The 18,566-nt window shown below is 35.6% G+C and overlaps 1 protein-coding gene and 1 pseudogene across 1 annotated transcript in view; both read left to right on the forward strand.

Annotated features, from left to right (window-relative positions):
- The window catches only part of CWC27 (CWC27 spliceosome associated cyclophilin), a 360,484-nt gene that overhangs the window by 126,302 nt on the left and 215,616 nt on the right, over window positions 1-18,566 (forward strand). The window lies entirely within an intron of this gene.
- On the forward strand, window positions 7,498-9,052 carry LOC119507807 (annotated as a pseudogene).

Here is an 18,566-nt window from a genome sequence, read left to right on the forward strand (position 1 = left end):
TTTTTCCCCTCTTCCTGAATTGCATTTTGCCTATAAAGACTCTAGTAGTAGGATTAACACCTGCCTGATTGAGGTGGGCCACACCTTAACTGATGTACTCTCATCAAAAAGTCCTGTTTACAATGAGTTCACACCCACAGGAATGGACTACTTTTGAGAACATTATTTTCTGGGGAATAAGCAGGTCCAAACCACCACAGGAAGGTAAATCCAGTTCCTTTTACTTGCGTTATGCAGAAGAAGTCAAGCCTAATAGTTTTTAAACTAAAAAAAATGTTTTTTTCAATACTTAATACATTTATGTTGTTCAGAAGTTAAAGATTTCAAATGGTTCATATTGAGAAGCTTCCCTTCCATTCCTGACCCCAGCCACTCAGTTCTTCTCACTAAATGCTAGCATTATTGGCTAACAATATTAGCACCAGAAGGCAACAATATGTACACTTTCAGAGATATCTGTACACTTACAAAGGAAATATAGATTTTCTTTAGAAAAATGGCAACTTTTAATACCAACTAAAAATATATCTTTATGATGGATAAGGAATAGTTTCTACAGATTTCGTTATTTGTTGGGATTTATCTGAAGCATCCTCTGTAAATAGCAAAGTTCTCTATGGTCAGTTCTCCTGCTTACAGGCAACTACCCACTAGCTTGAAGTGTGCTATGAAGTTTTCAGTAAGTCATAAATAACTTTTTTTTCTTCGTTAGAGAAGTTATGTGTTAACAGAACAAGCATGCATAAAATACAATATTCCCATTTAGCCCTATTTTTAACACCTTGCATTGGTGTATAACATTTGTTACAATTGATGATAGCACATTTTAATTATTGTACTATTAACTATAGTCCATGGTTTAACATGGGGTTCACTGTTTGTGTAGTGTAGTTCCATGGATTTAAAAAAAAATTTATTCTGTTACCATATGTCATCTAACATTTCCCATTTTAATCACACTCATATATATTTCAGTGCTGTTAATTACATTCACAATTTTGCACTACCATCATGACCATCCATTACTAAAACATTGCCATAACTCCAAATAGGAACCCTATACATTTTAAGCTTTAACTTTTCATTTCTCTGACCCTCCCTCCCACCCTCACCCTTGCCCTGCCCCATCCTCTGGTGACCTATATTCTAGATTCTGACTCTGTGAATTTGTTTATTCTCATTATTTCAAATCAGTGAGATCATATAATATTTGTCCTTTTGTGTCTGGCTTTTTTCCCCTCCCACCCTCACCCTTGCCCTGCCCCGTCCTCTGATGACCTATATTCTAGATTCTGACTCTGTGGGTTTGTTTATTCTCATTATTTCAAATCAGTGAGATCATATAATATTTGTCCTTTTGTGTCTGGCTTATTTCACTCAATATGATGTCTTCAAGGTCTATCCGTGTTGTCTCATGTACCAGGACTTCCATTCCTTTTTACAGTTGAATAATAATCCGTTGCATGTATGTACCACATTTTATTTATCCACTCATCTGTTGATGGACACTTGGATTGCTTCCATCTTTTGGCAATTGTGAATAATGTTGCTATGAACATTGGTGTGCAAATACCTGTTAAAGTCCCTGCTTACAATTCTTTTGGGTATATACCAGTAGTGGGATTGCTGGGTATATGCTAGTTCTATACTTGGCTTTCCAAATAACCACCAGACTATCTTCCACAGTATCTGGACCATTTTTACATTGCCATCAACAATGAATGAGTGTTCCTATTTCTTTGCATCCTCTTCAACATTTGTTATTTTCTGTTTTTTAAATAACAGCCATTCTAATGGGTGTGAAATGTTATCTCATTGTGGTTTTGATTTGCATTTCCCTGATGGCAAATGATGTTGAGCATCTATCTGTTCGTGTGCTTTCTGTCCATTTGTATATCTTCTTTAGAGAGATGTATAAATAACTATCTTTAAAATGTATTTTCCCAGCTTATTCTCCTTAAGCATTTTGCTGATATATTTTGGACTTTGGTGAAATGTCTGTTTATGTCTTTTGCCGATTTTCTTATTTTGTTTTATTATGATTATTATTATTATTGAATATTGAGAACTCTTTAATATATTCTAGATACAAGTCCTTTCTCAGATTTGTGGTTTGAGGATATTTTCTCCCAATTTCCTGTCTTTTCATCTTCTTAACAAGATCTTTTGCAGAACAAAAGTTTTAGTTTTGATGAATTCCAATTTTTTAAATTCATGGTCATGCTTTTTATGTCCTAAGAAATCTTTGTCTATCCCAAGATTACAAAGGTTTTCTCCATGTTTTCTTCTAGATGTTTTACAGTTTTAGTTTTTATGTTGGTGGTTGATCTGTTTCAAATTAATCTTTGTGTATATGAGTTAAAGTTGAGGTTCATTTTTTTTAATATGGATATCTAGTTATTTCTGCCTCTTTTGTTGAAAACACTATTTGGTCCCCTAGTTGAAAAACATTTGTCAATAGGTGGGTCTATTTCTAGACTATTCTCTTCAATTGTTATACAGTTTTCCCTTCCACATCGGTTAGGGGTGCGACATCCCCACAATCCAGAAAACCCATGTAAAATTTTTGGCCTTCCCTTTGTACCAGTGAAGAAGTCTGATTGTTTTCTTTTCCTTTTGTGGGGTGTTTACAGTACCTTATTGTAAAATTTGAGTTAAGTATTTGGTCATAGTCTGTATGTAGGTCAATGTTAAGTAAAAATACTGTAGGAGGCACCAGCCTACCACGTGTTTGGCTGGAGGCCCTATCTTGCAAGATAGTAAGTAAATTCTTTTCTCCTCCAGAACCGAGTGAGCGTTTATTCCCTTACAGGTACCGCTTTATTTCCAACAACATGGGGGCTCGTCCAGGATCCGAAGCTTCGGAGGGGGACCCCCGAGGTGAACAAAGGGAAGGCGCACCCCGCTGATTGAGCGGTCTCGGACTCCGCCATTGGGGGCCCATCTCCAGCAGCTAAAGGGCCCGAGATCAGATGCTTGGATCTGCTGGTTGTGGATGAGAAAAGGGGGAAAAGGAAAAGCCTGCCTCTGGTTAACCAGGCAACTCCATGCACGGACCAAGAATTGAACTGTGCCATGTGCTGGCTGCAGGGAAAAAAGAAACGAAAACCTGGGATAAGCATTCCCCCATCTTATGGTTTCCCCTCCCCCACTGGGCAGGAACCATTAAAGCCTGGGGTTTTGGTGGAACCAGTCTATGCCCCCAGGCAATTGGAGAGCCAGTTAATGCTGACTGCTCCAGTAATTACAACCCACCAAAAGTTTCCGTTTCTGAAGGCTCCTAAAGAAAGGAAGGCACCATGAACTGCTGACTTAGACCCCGCCTCTTAAATTTGCTGCGCATTGACATCAACCCGGCAGCTGGGTTCTGATCCAGTCATGAAGAAAATCCAAACTTCAACCGATCTGGGAGAAACCCTGTCAAGTCTTGCTGACAACTGAGATGGCAGTCCAAACAGCAGAAAAAGGCTGGACTCATTACACACGAGTAAAGGGACCAGTGCCTGAACCAGACGATAAGTATCTAGCAACTCAACCTGAATCCTGGAAAGTGACTACCACCTCAGATCCCCTAAGGATCACTCTAAATAGGCAGCCGTTGAAAGAACATACTAGGAGAGAGGAAGGGCTGAATTAAACCCCGTGTTTGCATTGTGCTCTGTGTATAGCTTAATAATGAAATTGCTTGTACTGATCATAATGTTCTATATTCAAGGAGTAACAGGTTCTGCTAAGCTAGTTACAAGTGTAGTCAAAGGCTTAAAGTCTCAAACTGTACAATTTGACGGTTGTCAGGTAATTAGCTGTAAAAATCTAAAACATCAGCAACAACTCAGGGAGAATATAAGCATTTATGTAAGCAGACTGTTCAAATAGAAAACAAGATTATTGGGGGGTAAACATTTGAGAGTATAACTTATTAGTCATCTAACCCCTGTTATTCTTGGAACACTGTTTTGTGGACCACACAGTATGAGGGATGGGTCTTACCCAGGTTGGGGGAAAAACCATTAAGGGAAACTTGGCTGGAGTTTAACTCTCCAGTTCAAATTGACCCCAAGGTCATTAAAATACTTAAGGCCAAAAACTTAAAGCAAACCATAGAAATAAAAACAGGTTATGAAAATACAAATGCCTGGGTAAAATGGGTCAAATATACCATCCAGAGTCTAAACAGAAGTGACTATTATGCTTGTGCAACCAAACAACCCACTGTTCAGATTATGCCCTTCCCCTTGGGGATAAAAAAGCATGAAAAGGAGTTTAAATGTATAACACTCCTCTTTCAAAATGCTACTCCTGGTGAAAGTTGTAATAGGTTGTCCTCCCTTTTCCCTCCAGTCCAGAAGGGAAGTGTCAAAGCCATACCAGCATCTCACCTTGGTCCCGGAAACCACTCTGCCTGTCTCTCCAGATGGGAAGAACGGCTCCAGAATCTTGGTACCATGGTTTTGTGTACACAAGTGTGGAATGTGAGCAAGAATAGTACTGGCAACTTCTCCAACTTAACTATACCCCAAGCAGACCTCTGGTGGTACTGTGGGAAGGGCATCCTCTTGCCAACACTACCTGAAAGGTGGGGAAGAACCTGTGCTCTAGTTCAGTTGGCTATCTCATTTACCCTGGCATTTGAAAGTAATAAGAAAGTACCAACCCAAGGCAAAAGAGAAAAGAAAAATGTACAAAATGTACCCGGTTCCTTCAATTAAAAAAAAATGTTTGTAGATAGTATAGGGGTTCCCCAGGAAGTTCCTAATAAGTTTAAAGCTAAAAATCAAGTAGCCACAGAATTTAAATCATCCTTATTCTGGTGGGTCACCATCAATGAAAATGTAAATCATTAGCTAAAATTTATCAACTATACCAGAAATGCCATTAAAGGAATAGCAGAACAGTTAGATGCCACTAGCTGAATGGCATAAGAAAACAAAATGGCCTTAAACATGATGCTAGCTGAAAAAGGAGGCATCTGTGCTGTAGTTGGGGGAAATTGTTGCACATTCATCCCCAATAATACAGCACCTGATAGAACTATCACCAAAGCCCCACAAGGCTTAACAGCCATATTTCAGAAACTAGCAAAAAAATTCTAGCATTAACAACCCACTCACAAAATGGTTGAAAAATTAGTTCAAGAAATGGGAAGGAATTGCAACATCTATTTTCGTTTTCCTTATCATTCCAGCCAAAATGTTTATAACAGCTGGGTGCTACATCATCCCGTGTGCCCAGAGGCTAGTTCAAAAACCCATCAAAACCACTCGAATCAAAAATAAGAAAGATCCCTATAATGAGGAATGTGAAAAAGCCCTTAACAAATTTGAGAATCTAAAATGTGAAAACTAAAAGGGTTTAAAAAAGAAAGAGGAGGGAATCTGTAAGAAAGGGATAAGTTTAGTTTTCACATAGAAACAGCATGGAATAAGGGAAATGGAGGCAAAACCAGTTTAAACAAGCCCAGTGATAAAGAGAAGAAAGAATCCGCCAGCTCCTTATATGAAAAAGTAACCATGGTTACTGGCATGTAAAGAGATATGAGGTAAAATCAGAGGCGGGAACTCACAGCAAAAAAAAAAAATTTTTTTTTAACTAAATGAACTCTCTGGGATAGGCTGATCAGTTCAAAATCTCAATAATGAGCTAGTTGGCTCTCTTGGATAGGCTGTACAAATTAAAATCTCAAAAGATGAATTAGTTAGTGTTCTCGGATAGGCTGTAACCTCTGTAGTACCCAGTCAATGGGGAAACGGGAGGGACTTGCGAATTAGGAGTAGATTTAAAGATCGCCATTCTCTTCCTCTGGTGCACCAGCCTACCACGTGTTTGGCTGCAGGCCCTATCTTGCAAGATAATAAATAAATTCTTTTCTCCTCAAAAAAAAAAAAAAAAAAAAAAAAAAATACTGTAGGAAAAAGATTTAAAAATATGAAATAAATATGAAAAATTTAAAAAATGAAACAGCTGGTACTTGTCCTTTCCTTTCAAAGCTCAAAGGTTAGTGCTTTATATATCAGTGCTGTCTTTAGTATGAACTGTACAACATGGGCACAAAAAAGCAGGGTTACCCTATTCTTTGCAGCTTTAAAACCTGGGACTCACTTCTCTTCTTGGCTGAAGTATGTCCTCTGTGGTATATTTTTCCAATATAGGATGGTTTAGTCAACATTGAATATCTGTTCTGGTATGTAGGCTTTCTCTTCAATCAGTTTCTTCAAAGTTTCAGGAAACTCCCTGGTTGTCTCTTGATCAGCAGACGCTGCCACTCCTGTTACTTTTACATTGTGTTGGGTAAACCTTTTTTTTAAAAAAAATTTCAAACCATTCTTTGCTAGCCTGAAAATCCATAGGGGGAGACCCTTCACCTTCATATAAGGACTTAGCCTTTTCTCGTATGATACCAGAGTCTACTGGAATACCTTTTTTATAACGAGCAATCCTACACACAAAAGAATGTCACACTTTCTATGTGCCAGAGATGTGGATTTTGTGGTTTATACAAATGCTTTTAAGTTGTTGGTGGAACTACAGCAATGGCTTTGTTTATTTCCTTCTCTCTTTTCTTGATATGTCTTATGGTCAACTCATTAACGCAGTAATGGAGGCCAACTGCAGCAGCAGCTGTTTTGCCTGAACAAAGCATATCTAACAATTCTACTTTTTCTTTCAAGTTCATCACTTTCCTCTGTTTCTTGGGAGCACCTTCTGAACCACTAGGAACGCTGCAGCTTGGGACCCATGATTTTAATAGAGCTTATGGTGTTTAAATGACACAGGATCTAAGAAGTTCTAGATGCAGATATCACTGTGAGATCACTGTGAGATGTCACATGAGAGATTGTCTTAAACTTGCTTGGCATCACCAAACCTGTGCCTAGAACCACAGTTCTTTTGCTACAAATTAAATTTTAAGAAAAAAAATTGTTTAGCTGTTCATTTATGTTATTAAACTGTAAAATACCTACTGTACAGCTAATATTATGTATAACAGTACTTACATATTATGCATTTATGAGTTACTAAAATTTTTAAGATATCTCTGCAGTCCTAGCTTCTGCACATCGTCAGCTGGCTTTTGCATTCTTTTCGCAAACTTTAACTTTTTACTTATTTTAACTTTAAAACAGAAATTATATATATTTATAGTATTAAAAGATAAAATAGGAGTGATTTAGTCAGTTTGTAGTGAACCTTTGGGGTTGTCAGCACTGCTGAAAACGGCAAGTGGAGGCACCGCTGTAGTGGCTGGGACTCTGGACTGTGGCGGCTAGTGATACAGAACGAGATGGACATCCCCAGATACAGACAAAAAAAAAAAAAGACCAGTCAGATGTATCTGTTTCTCCTAGAACCTCAAAATATCATTATTCAAGATCATGATCAAGGTCAAGAGAAAGAAAACTAAAGTCTGATAACGAAGGAAGAAAACACAGGAGCTGGAGCAGAAGCAGAGAGCATGCTAATGTGCGAAGAGAATGAACTGAAGAGGCTGCAGACTCAGATAGCAAAATGATAAGCCCACTTCATGATAAGGCAAGAAGACATGAATCCAAAGATAAATCTTCTAAGAAACACAAGTCTGAGGAACATAATGATAAAAAACATTCTTCTGATAAGGGAAGAGAGCGGCTAAATTCATCTGCAAATAGTGAGGACAGACACAGACGCAAAGAAAGAAAGTCATCAAGAGGCAGAAATCACTCAAGATCTAGGTCGTATGAAAGGCATCATTGTAGTAGAAGCAGAGAACAGAAGAAGTCTCGCTCCAGGAGTAGGGAGCGAAAGTCACGATCCAGAAGCAGAGAGAGGAAGAAGTCACAATCCAGAGCAGAGAGACAAAAGTCATATCAGATCTCATTCCTGATCAAGATCAAGACGCAGGCATAGGAGTGGAAGCAGAAGTAGAACAAGGAGAAGTTGAGACAGAAGAGAATTGGAAACCCAAGAAGATTTAGCAGAAGTTTAAGCCAGACTCCTAGTCCATCTCCCTTTAGAGATAGAAAGCACAGCCAATGGATGCACAAGAAGCCTTAGCTGGGAGGTTGGAAAGGGCAAAGAAATTACAAGAACAACGAGAAAAGGAAGTGGTTGGAAACCAAAAACAAGAAATAGCTGCAACAGTTGCAGCTACTGGAGGGTCCGTCCTCAATGTTGCTGCCCTGTTGGCATCCAGAACACAAGTAACTCCTCAGATGGCTATGGTGGCTCAAATGGCAACCCTGCAAACTAAAGCTTTGGCAGAGACTGAAAGAGCTGTACCTAGCTATTGTAACCCAGCAGCTGTGAATCCAATGAAATTTGCTGAACAGGAGAAAGAAAGGAGAATGCTTTGGCAAGTCAGCAAAGAGGGGGTCAAATCCCAGTCTGCTGAAATACGGGAAAAATTGAATTTTGGGAACAAGGAATAAAATGTAAAATTTAGGAAATTAATGGGCATTAAGAGTGAAGATGAAGCTGGATGTAGCTCAGTTGATGAAGATACTTAACAAGACTTTGAAGCAGCAAGAAGTATTTCGAAATCTAGGTGCTCAGTATGAAATGGCAAGATCACAAACCCATACACATTGAGGAATGGGACTGGTTTCCACATCTTCAATGTGAGGAATGGATGCAGTTTGAAAAATACCACACTTTCAAAGTTTGAGAAGTTATGTAGACTTCTTGTTCTGATGTCAGGCCCTTGTTCACCAAATAGCTAGGATTCTAGCTTGCATGGGTGTTGCATTGACTTTAATTTATTGAAAAATATGATTGTTTTATGAGTAGATCAGTGATACTGGTGTTAGTGTTGTAATCAGGTTAAACCCACTTCCATTAAAGTTGACAGAACTATAGAAGGACAATATTTTTAGTTCATGAATTCTACTTTTCAAACATATAAAAGCTGAGACATAATTTCATACATGGATTTTTCTTGTCCGCTGTCTTGTGTACTTTTGTACTTAACCTTGTACAGTTGTTTTCATTTCTTGAAACATGAAAGAAATGGTATGTAGATGTTCTTTAGAAGATCTGGCCATTTGGTATATAATCCAGCACAGAGAAACTGGGTGGTGATGGTAATAAAAATTATTTTCTAAAAAAAAAAAATAGATAAAATATGTTGATATTGTACAATACTATATGTATATTCTATGCATTTCTGAGCCTGTATCATCTGCTGGCCTTCATGTGTTATCTGTGTCTTCTGCAAAACTCCCCCAAAATTCCCATTTCATTTCTTATGTCGACCCACAATATAATCGAAACTGCAGTGAGGGAAGTCGAGATGTGGAAGGGATAACTGTAAATGTCTATGCTAAAGTCTTAATTACTGTAATTTTATCATGTAAAGGATAATTTTTTAAAAAAGGTAAAATCATGACTTTCATACAGATTTAAAACGAACCCATGTTAGAGACTTTAACTTATTAATGATTAGGGAATTGGTAAGATATTATGACCAGTTCAAAGGAGAATCCAAAAAACAGACACATTTATAGATCAGGACTAGTGAAATGAATATATAAAATGGAAGCAAAACCAGCCTCTTCTACATTGTGGAAGGGAAGTCCGTTGAACTGCCACTAGACAGAATTTATTTATCTATAAACAAGAATTATTTCACATTGCTATCAATTATGTAAACCTTACAGAAGTGTAAAATAGCTCAAAGGAAATGAAAGACTGGAATCAGATAGATGTAGCATAAATTTTTTTCCCTCTAATAGTTAAGTGTTGAAGTCAAGTAGTTTAGTCCTCCAACTTCCTTTCTACTACTTACCTTTGGTTAATTTGCTCTTCTCATCCTCCTCATCACCCCTCCTCCCTTCTCCTTCCCCTCTCTTCTCCCTCCTCTCTCCTTACGATGGAAGCTTAGCTAGTTGATTTTGGACCTTTCTTCTTTTCTAATGTAAACATTTGAAGTTCTAAATTTTCCTCTAAACACCACTTTAGCTGCATCTCACCAATTATATGTTGTCTGATGTTTAGTTCTATGTGTCAACTTGAGTTGAGGCCCCAGATATTCATGCACTAATTTAAGCATTGCTGTGAAGGTATTTTGTAGATGTGATTAGTTAGTAATCAGTGACTTTAAGTTAATGAGATTATCCAATATAATCTGGGGTCCTGATTCAATCAGTGAAAGCCTGAAGAACAATACTGAGACTTCCTTGAAGAAGAAATTCTGCCTCTGAATAGCAGGTTCAGCTTGCTGCCCAAGCTGTCTAAGCTTCCCTTTCTGATGACCTACCATTTAGAGTTCAGACTTGCCTAGCCAGCCCCCAAAACTGTATAAGCCGATTCTTTGCAGCAGATCTCTTAATACCTATTATTTCTGGTTGGTTCTGTTTCTCTGGTTGAACTGGGCTGATACATTTAGATTTTTGTTTTTATTCAGTTTAAAATATTTCCTAATTTCCCTTGTTTTTATTCAGTTCAAAATATTTCCTAATTTCCCTTGTTATGAGGAAAATAACTTAGAACTAACTAAATAACTTATGGGTTATTTAGAAGTATGCTGTTTAATTTCCACATTTTTTTTCTAGATATTTTTCTGTTATTGACATCTAAATAACTATCATTGTTCTCAGAGGACATATTCTGTATGATTTTAGTTTTTTACATTCATTGAGACTGTTTTTTGGCCCAGAGTATAGCTTATCTTGATGAATGTTCCATGTGCACTTGAAAATAATGTATATTCTGCCCTGGTTGTTTGGAATGTTCTGCAAATGCCCCTAATATTTTCAAGGGCACATTAGACTTGCACTTTAATATTTAAAGTATATGTGGCAGCTTGCAAATTTTCTTGAACAAGCTGATTTTTAAAATGATTTAAAAATTTAAACTTTTAAATTTTAAAAATTTAATTTAAATTACATTTCTGAAAAATTGAAGAACCAAGAGTAAGTTCTGACTTTGTACTTCATTAATTATTTCAATTAATAAGTGAGTTGTTAGTAATTTTTAACTTTATTTCTTGCTACTTGATTATTTGCTCTAGGTCATAATATAATACAGCTGTTAGTTTCATGTCTTCTGCTTTCAGCTTTATCCTGCATAATATTTAAAATATTATTCAGTTTCCTCTGGATTATCCAAGAATAAATTTTTAGTTGGTAAATTTTCTTGGACTTGCCCTACTTAATTTTCTTCGGAATGTGGGTGTGTGTGTTTTAAGATTTTTGTCAGTTTTGTTATTCACCCCTAGAACAGAAAAAGTAAATGAAAATGAAAAATCAAATCAGTATATTACTCATCTCTGGAGCAAGTTGTAAAGTCAGGGCTAAAAGGTCCTTTTGAATTTTCAGTGTGCTTCTCTTTTAAATAAGTGTACTGAAAGAAAATAGAAAGTTAAAAATAGCAGGTATTGGATCCTTTCCTTAGGAGATTACTCATACTTTTCCTTTAAATAATGTACTTACTATTTGTGATTGGTCTATAAATGATGAATTTCTCTTATATGTGGGGAAATGGATTATATGGCCTATTTAAGATTCAGTGAATTGAGAATATGACTTAAGTTTGAGATTTCGAAGGTGCCTTAGAAGCCATCTGAGCTAGTATCTCACTCAGCCTCAGAATTCATTTTACTGGAATTTATTCCACGTCATAAACTGTTACATGCCGTGTTTGTGTGAGGTTTATTTTTCCATGTTCCTTTCCCATTACCATTAGTATTTGAAAGTTTACTATAAAAAAAGGACTCATTTGTGGGAATCAGAAATGTGTTATGTTGTTGTAATGGAAAGAGTACAGCTTTGGAGTCAAACCAATCCAGGTGGAAATACCAGCTGTGCCACTTACTGGCTTGTGTCTCTCTGAGCCTCAGTTTCTTCATTTTAAGACAGGAATAAAAATACCTACCTTAACAGATTGTTGTGATAAGATGAGTTAGTGAGCATTATATAAATTATAACTATTAAAACTATATAATATTTTTTCTGTATTTAAAATACTATATACTTATAAAGATATTTTCTATTGTATTTTCAGAATTTTTCAAATGATTCTTTCTGAACTGTTCAATTTACTATTTTTTAAATAGCTAAGATGATTCATTTACACTACTTCTATTTTCCTATTAAGTAGCATTTAACCTAATGCCCCACTTAATCTTCCTATGCCAATTCTTCATGGCATATAAATTGAATTATACCGGTTTACAGTTGGAAGAACCACATTTACTGTCTTCCAGTTTTCTTGTTTTATAAATAAGCCTTTGAGAAGATAAGTGACTTGTTCAAGGTAACTTTTCAGTATTGACAACTTAGGTAATCTGAGTCTGAATCTGAATCTGGCATACTTTTTCCTATATTATCATCTAAAATCTCCCAAACCATTCACCTCTCTACAACAGCTCATTATACTCTTAAACAGTGATGAAATTCACTTTTTCCCCCCACTCATTAAGTAGTTAATAAAAAAGGGTAAATGCAAGCAAAAGGCTAGGAAGCCCTCTAGAGAAACTGGCCACAGTAGTGGTTATCTGTAGTTCATAATGAATAGTCAACCATTTATTGAAAGAATGAGTGAATGTTGAATCTCTGATCATGCAATGATTATACAAAAGATTGCACAAAAAGAAAATGTGATATTTAGTATTTTTATGTTTAGTTAAGGCAAGTTCTATTACAACAGAATAATTTGGCTACAATAATTTCTTATAAATTTTTTTTCTTGATTTTTCTTTTCTGTAAGCAGGCCTCACCTGTACCTTTGGTGAGGACCTTTTAGTGTTTCATTAAATTAAATCCATTATTTATACAGAACATAAAAGCTGCTGATTGCTCCTGACCTTCTTGAACATATATGCCAGTTCTGATTGAAAGTAAAAGCAGCTTAACTATACTTTTCTGACCATCAGGAACTTTTATGCTATTTATCAACCACATTGAATGGAATTTTTCATTAGAATACTAAATAACAATTACCTGAACTTGTAAACTTTAAAAGGAGGGGAAATCAACTGTGAATTTTTTATGGAAGCAACCTCTCAAAATTTGTCTCATTTTTTAAAAGAAGTTATGTTGTATCCTTAATACTTAAATTGTACATTCTAATGAAAGTAAAACCAAATTTGTTTTTTGAAAATTTCAACATTTACTGAATTATTTCTATTTGCATAGAAGGGTAATAAGAACAACTTTTTCTGTCATCTTTGTAACCTGCAATATAACCCTGATCTTTTCTGATCTGAACTTTAGGTGAACTCTTCTATAAGGCTCCAAGTCTCATACTGTCTCAGTATTCTTCTACATATCATAAACACAAAAGGAACTTTTTTTTTAAACCATGAGAACTTTGATGTAATTTGCTAGGACCCCACAAAAGATCTGGAATAATTTCATATTTGTTTTAACCTCATGTTTATAATTTGGTTTTTGGAATTCTATGAAATGCCTTTCACTCTGAGTTATATTAGATGATAATCACTCTTCTCAGCCTGGCCAAAAGGTAATGCTCATTGCAGTGACACATTCAAAAAGAAAGTGGGGGAGATTTTCAAGCATTTGTCTTAACTTTATTTTTACCAATGTCTGTCCTTCCTTGTATCTTTTGCTGTTTGTTTTGATTGAAACTAAAGTGTTTCCTTGTAAACTCCAAGGACACATATGTATTATATACCTGGGGACCAAAAGTTTTCCATTCATGTGCTTCTCCAGTACTTTCTTTAGGTTTGTGTACACCTAAGCTCTTAATCCTTTCCCCTGAGCCATCTCCAAAAGTAAGCTTCATATTTGGTGAAGCAAGAATTGTTTCTAAAGATTGTCCTTGGATTCAAATGTAGAACAGGAAAGGAGTTTGCAATTCTGGAAGTTCCTCTGGCTCCTATGGCCAAAATAACTGAAGGTTTCTGGAGCCTGCATAGGTTCCCCTCTTAATGGATATAGAGATGCATGATTTAAAATCTGAGCTGACAAATCAGAGATGGAGAACTTTAAAATAAATGTGTGTTTTTTATGGTTTTTAGATTTATAAGTATAATTGTATTTATTTTGATAAATGGAAATCTCTCTTGGGTACCCAATAGTAGATCAAAGAGACCTAAGAATAGGGTATTTCCACTAAACTTCCTCACTTTGTATTAACATAATGTCTTTAAATAGTAAAATCTTCCAATATTATGATTGGAAAATTTACTTCTCAAAAAGTTATTGAATAAATAAATGGCTATTTTCTATCTTAAGTAAAAGTCTAAATCACATTTCTAGTGGATTATAAGCTAAATCTGTGTTCCTCTTTCCCTTTACATGTGTCCATAAAACAAATGTAATCCTGGCTATGGATGCATTATGCATTCAGATTCTGTTGATTGCTGAACGTTTGGCAAATTTAATTATATACTTTGGCTTGGGATTTGGAAACAACAAACTTTTCCACTTTCCATTATGTAAATTGACGGTAGAAATAGCTGTATATTTCGCTATGATGTTATCTTGCTAAATATAGGGAATGTAAATTCATTCCTATTAGAAGGAATAGTTTGCTGTGAATTGATGGTCAGTTTTTTAGTGTAACTTAAATTTCATGTTGATCTTCATTCAGTCTGTTTGAAAATTTATTTTTTCCCTTAAACTTCTGCATGATTATAGCTTCTAGCAAAATTAATTGGACTTCCCTGGTGACTTTTGTTCATAGGATATCTTTGTATTTTATATTTTTTATGAGAGAGAACACTTTTCTTGGCTAGGGAAAAACACTTGAGTCTTGTCACAATTTATGTTGCATCTATAACTGTTGTTTCTTTGTGAACTTGTCTTAATTCTTGGGACAGTTGAAATGTGGACAGGCAAACCCAAAAGAAGATTTAAGACTTGCTAATTTCATTTTAATGATTAAAGCGATAGAAATTAAATTGCTTAAACCAAGAAAAAAATATTTAGTGAAAAAGTAAACTAGTTTATAAATTATATCCCACATCCAGTTTAACAAATATTTGAATATTATATTCAAGGAAGTATTTATCACTTTTAAGGTACTCATTTAAATATGTTATTCTTATCATATTAATAAATAATAATGGTATCATTTAGTGAACCTTCAACAAGTGGCTTGCTGTTAAGTTTGAATATTGCTGAGGCCTCCACTTTTTTCCTCCAAGTGTTTAGAAGTGCTACCCTCTTGAAGTAACCTAATGTTCATTAGTGGCTCAATAAGGCAATGGACAGGAAAGAAAAAGGAGGTAAATCTCAAGGCAATCAAGCACAAATAGCACAGATTGTTTGCCTGTTGCTTTGCAGAACATTTTGTGTTATATTTTATTTTTAGATTTCACTTAACCATTCTGTTTTTACCATCTTCATTCAACTGCTAATCAACAGTTTCCTTTGTGAAGATGTTTTTGCCATTCTTGGAACCACATGGAGTTTTCCCTTTAATAATTCTACTGTTTGCAGAGGTCCCAGGCATGTGACCTTTATAAAAAAGGCAAATCATTTTCCTACCTTTGGTATGTGGTTAGGAGTGAGTTGGCCCATTCACATCAAGTCTAATTTGATGTGAATTTGTATGAACCTTGACAAAATCCATGGCTTAGAATATAGACTGGTAAGAGACAATAAATCTTACTGTTTAAATCACCCTACAGGGAAACAGTGTTGTTTGGAACTTTAGTCTTGTTCTTAAATCTGTTATTCTGTGATGTAAAGTGCTAGTTGCATTTCAGTACTTTTAAATTTGTTTGCTGAAGGTGGAGCCCAGAAAATGTACCCATCACTGAGTGCTCTAAGTTTAGCTAAGGAAAGTAAGACTGCTGTAATGTTTCTATTCTAAAAGAGTTGTATTTATCTGAGTTACAAGACTGGTTTACATAATTGAGAAACCAAGATTTTCCATATACTAGGAAAAGTTTCAAAAGGATGACTTTTGTGCTTGCCACATTTTACCCACCAAAAGTTACAAATATTCATGTCTGCAGTAGGTCGTTTATGGGTGTGTGGAATTGTGGTTCAGAAATCATTCATACTCAAGCCTTTCTCAGGTAAAAATGAGAAACCCTAAGAAAATTAGCCCTCTTTCTTCATTTCTTTTGGAGAGAGTTCAGCTTTTAAGGTTTCTGGATTTATATTTTGCATAAAAGCAGATGTATCAGAGGCTCTCCTTATTTCAGGAAGGGATTCCAACACCGTTGGTGTGAAATGGCACTGTTCTAATCTTTATCTTAGGCAACTACATGTTTGGTTGTTGGACTTGGGATTTAAAGGTGTTAAAATCTTCACTAGCTTACCTTATTTTAGTAAGCTTTTAAAAATAGAATTTTTGCACACTAAGTTTTTAATGTGACTCCTTTGCTTACTTTGGTTACTCAAGTGTCAAATTTGGTTTCAAAACTCATAAGAAGCTTTTAATCAGTCTCTCTTTCATGTAGAAGCCAGGAGAGATTTCAATGAAATCAGTGTGTTTAATATCTAGCATTAGTCTTATCTCTATTAGACAGCAAAAGGGATTGTCCTTAGTGTGGTCAATAAGAAAAAACCTCAGGCTTAAGGAAATCCATTTTATCACTGTATTTTCCATTTGGACATTTAACAAAAAAACAAAATCTCACAGGGGTTTTTCTTATTTAGAATTTTACCTCTTAATTTACTGTGTAATTTTGCCAAACTTATTCCAAAATGTACAATCTGAAGTAGTTGCCTTTCAAAGTATTTTGGAAGTTGAAAACTTTTAATAGTATTTCCTTTGGAAGATATTTTAACCTTTCCAGTGTTTTGGGGTATCACTTCTAAAAAGTTGAAGTGTCCCTCAGAAAGCACCTTACCAACACTACATTTTTCCTAGAGATTCTTGAATATTTACATTTCATTTCCTGAACCAGGAGTTCAGCTCCTTACTTAAGAGTGACTCTCTTCAAACAAGTGTTCTCCATAATTAGTATTGATAATATGATTGATTTATTCCTTTGCTATCTTAGTTCTTGTCTAAGTCTAGTACAGTGTTTCAGGTGGGTTATGGATTGACAGGAGGAGAACATACACACATACATATAATGCATGTGCTTTTTACCTTTAGTCTCCAATATAAATAACCAAAGAGCCACTCTTTTTATCAAAAGTAAAGTTTCAGGGCTGAAGTAGGTGCAGCATATCTCAGCATATTTTCTTTTTGTCCCCAAGGCCCCTAATAGGCATAAGCAGTTGCTAATAACAAAATACATATAAAATAGGGTCCCTGAATTAGGAAAGTTTTATTTTTTTTTATGCCACTCCCCTTTTATATTCATTATTCCAAAGAACTAACAATCTTTCGGCTATTCCATTTTCATTATTATTCCAGAAGATCTTGAACTAACAATCTGTGAGTTTCCTTTTAAGGGAATGTTTATAATACCAAACTTTTCTGGTTCTTGAACCAAACTTAGAATCAGCAATGATGAGTCCTCATCCAGAGGAAGAAAGCAGAGTTTATACACGGGTGTCCCCTGCCTCTGACTTTTAAGTGTTCTGGAAAGCCCATTTCCCCACCAACATTAAAGCTGAAATTTATTTCTTTGATATCTTAGAACAATTTAGTCAGCTCTTGATTTTTTTTACATCAAAGAAAAGGAACAGAAGTATGTATGGTAATCTAAATGGACCAAATTTGTAAAATCACTTACATTTGGATTTAGAATGATTTTTATACTCAGGCTTGAATGTGATGATGTCTGCTTTGGGAATTCATGAAAAAATAATGAGTTATTCTATGAAAACTTGAGAGGCACTGAGAAACTGTCTGGTATATCTCTTCTTTGATAGGAAAAGAATATCTTGCAAGATAATGCAAGGTTGGACCATTTTCAAAATTTTAATTCACCCCTCCTTGTGTATTCATAACTTCTGTGCTTGGCATATACTAGGTGCTCAAAGAATAATAAAGTAATTGTATCTATTGAGTATATTCACTAGGCCCTTAAATGTATTAGGTACATGTGATTTAGAGATATAAGGACAAAGTCTTGGTCCTTAAAAGATTTGTTGAGGAGAAACATTCATTCAGTATTCATGTTTTGTACATTGAATGATGTTGGCCCTGTAAAGATTCTAAGAATGAAGAAGATAAGAATTAAAAGCTATAGTTTAAGAAAGCATATAGTGGGGCAGGAGACAGAAGTTAGAAAGTAAGGATGTGTGCTATAGACAGTGTCAGAGGAGTTCAAGTCAAGAATAGATGACTTTTGTGGGCAAGGAAAGTTTAATGAAATAGGTAGCCCTTAAGCTAGGTCTTAAAAACTGAGTAGGATAATGGCAGGTAGAAGATCATTACCTTTTCCAGGGTTATGAAAAATTACCTGGAAGCAAGACAGCACAGGGCCTGCTTGGTGAGATAACTGAGAGAGGCCCAACTATCTCTATAGACAAATGCTGGGAAAGGAGGTGTTGAGCTACAATATGAAGATCTTGAGTGCAGGATTGTTTCAGCTTTCTTTTGGGGGGACTGTTTAAGGCTTCTGAGCACCACATTGCTAAGTTGGATTATAGTAGGGAAAGACTGAAATAAGATGATCAATTAGGAATCTGGGGGTAGTTGTACAAGAGAGATAAAAACTTGAAAAAGAACATGCAAAAGTAAAGATGGAAAAAAAAGTTGGTTGTAAAAGAAGA

Source organism: Choloepus didactylus, chromosome 13, assembly GCF_015220235.1.
Source record: "Choloepus didactylus isolate mChoDid1 chromosome 13, mChoDid1.pri, whole genome shotgun sequence".
NCBI classification, from domain to species: domain Eukaryota; kingdom Metazoa; phylum Chordata; class Mammalia; order Pilosa; family Megalonychidae; genus Choloepus; species Choloepus didactylus.